This window comes from Poecilia latipinna, unplaced genomic scaffold, assembly GCF_001443285.1.
Source record: "Poecilia latipinna isolate Pla-1442-1.1 unplaced genomic scaffold, P_latipinna-1.0 Scaffold43, whole genome shotgun sequence".
NCBI classification, from domain to species: Eukaryota; Metazoa; Chordata; class Actinopteri; order Cyprinodontiformes; family Poeciliidae; genus Poecilia; species Poecilia latipinna.
In genome coordinates, this window is record NW_015112659.1 from 126,620 (window position 1) to 129,420 (window position 2,801).

Genomic DNA, 2,801 nt, shown 5'->3' on the forward strand with positions numbered 1-2,801 from the left:
AAAAAAAAGATGTTTTTGTTAAAAAAGATACAAAATTTTTATTTTTGTTTGGGGGGGGGGGGGTATTTTATGTGATAGAACACAAGATATTACTGGGAAGAGGATGGAAATGGGTAAATGGATTTTAAAATAATTTTATGAATCACCTCCCCCTTTTATTATGACAAACCTGTATAAACGCCAGTGTAAAAGAACTGCAAACCTACCAACACATGATGTCCGACTAGACTGATAATTGATCAGAAAAGAAGAAAGGAGGTGAGGGCTATTGTTACTCTGGAGGAGCTGCAGAGATCCAGCTCAGGTGGCAGAATCTGTCAACAGAACAAGAGTTAGTTATGGAAGAGTGACAAAAAGAAAGGCAAATATCTAAACAAATCAAGTAGAAACCCCGGCAAACACTTGGAAGAAAGTGATCAGATCACAGAAAAAACTTTTTACCTCACATGTAAATCGGTATATGTGCATTGGAAGGTGAATATTGAACGAATATGAAAACATCATACCGCAGCAAGATAAAGTGGTGGCAGCATTATGCTGGGACAGCGGGATCCTATTCTTCATCAGGGACAAGGAACCTGGTGAGTTTGTAGGGAGATGGATTCAGCTAAATACTGCAACACCGTGGAAGAAAAACTGTTAGAGCAGGGGTGGCCAAGTCCAGTCCTCGAGAGCCACCATCCTGCAAGTTTTAGAAGTATCCTTACTCCAACAGACCGGGATCAGCTCTACAGAGGCCTGATAACGAGCCAGTCATTTGATTCAGGTGTGTTGAAGCAGGGATGCATCTGAAGCTTGCAGGATGGTGGCTCTCGAGGACTGGACTTGGCCACCCCTGTGTTAGAGGATGCAAAACACTCCAGAATAGGGCAGAGGTTCCCCTTCCAGCAGAACAACAACCTAAGCACACATTCAGAGCTCCAGCACTTAGATTAAAGAATAATGGTGTAAATGTCCCAGTCAAAGTCCAAATTAATCAAAACTGAAAATCTGTGGCTAGAATGAAAAATATCCCTCCAAAACTTTAAACTTTGAAGTTTTTTAGTTGCAGTGAAACATGATTTTATAACGTTTTGACTGAGGGAGGCTGAATATATATACAAGTCAAACTTGCACCATGTTCCTTCCTCTTTGTAATTATGCCCTGCTCTGCTTTGCTGTATCACATAAAATCCTGATAAAATATATGGAAATATATTATGAATGGAACTGCAAGGAGATTTTAAGCTGCTCAAAATGTCACATCAAGGTACTGTATATACTTATTTACAAAATATATGAAAGTATGATTATTGTGTCACACACTTTTTCCAAAGATTAAAAAAATCTCAGGTGGAATTTTTCTTAGCTGAATGCATATAAACAAAAACATGCCTATGTCCAAAGGTTTTTCCCTGCAAATTGGACAAAATTGTGAAAGGTTAACCTTGTAAAACGACTACAAAATATCAAGGTTTTTTTTTTTTTTTTACTACTTTTCTCCTCTTCATCTAACCTCTGTTCTCAGTCCCGACCTGCTGTGGCCACCGTTCAGCGAACATAAACAATGGGCGAGTGCAGTCAGAAATTAGCTACAGTGGTAACAGATGTCCCCACCTCAACCCCCAATTTCTTAGAAATCTGCCCCTATTTGATGTGGAGCAGTTTAACACTTCTTTACAGCACATTTGATCTCTATGCCCCAATCTGTTCGGCCAATCAATGGGAGGCTTTTGATGTGCGCCTGCCAGTGGATCCGAGGCATCTGAGCATGCTATTCTGGGAGGAGAAATCACCTGCTGTTGCAATTAGAAAAACAAGGGCTCTGCTTCCTTTTCTCAAAGCGCCACGCTGTCTTGTGGTAATGTAATACTCCCCCCAGCATGCTCAGAACATGCCTCTTCAAGAAACTAGTTTGTTTAAACCATTGCACGTTAGGCTGTGCTCGAAGAGGCAAGAAGGACTCGATAAGCATAAACCGAGAAAATCTGTTTCATCTCGCAAGCGATTAAACATCTGCAACAGGTTACTAAGTGAAGAGTATCATGATGGTCTGTTTTCAATCAGCTTAAAGCTTCAGCTTCAGTTCAAAGCCTCTGATATGGTGGCTGCCTTTTAATAAGAGGCCTTCGGGCTGTTTTGGAACTTTCCAACCACCCTCTTTCGATGCTGTTGACAAAATATTGCCTGTGTCTGCACCACTACATCTTTACAACACAACAAACAACACGCTTCGTTCGCTGACATCATAACATGATTCACACAGGTGTCACCACATCGGAGTGGAGATTTAAAAGTGTTGAAAAGGACATTTGGTGTCACCATTACATCATGCCTGCAAACTGATCGGTTTTCCTTGAACAACAAACCTCAATGCGTTTCATTGGGACTCGGTGTGGTACATCGGCACAAACAGTTGTGAACAAAATCAACAGAGAACAGTATTCTTATCCATTTGTGCAGCATGTTTAAAAAGAAAAAAAAAATGTCAAAGTTCAGAGATGAAAAACTATTCATTGAAAACCTCAGCTTCCTCACTAACTTAAACTGGAAATTCAACATGGCTGCCGTGCATTTAAATGCAGTAATAATTGCAGGGTTGGGCTTTACGTCTCATTAAGTGTTTCCCACACAGTGGCATTTCCTGCGTAAATAGTGCCTGGGAGAAGCCACTGCTGCTCCTCAACCAATCAAAATGCGTGAAATTATGAAAATTTAAGGTTGAGATAAAATTCAATGCAGTTCCTTAATTTTCTTAACAGCAACTGGAGAGCGCCAACTCTCCACTGACAGACATGAATAAAAGCAATAGAAAATTAAAA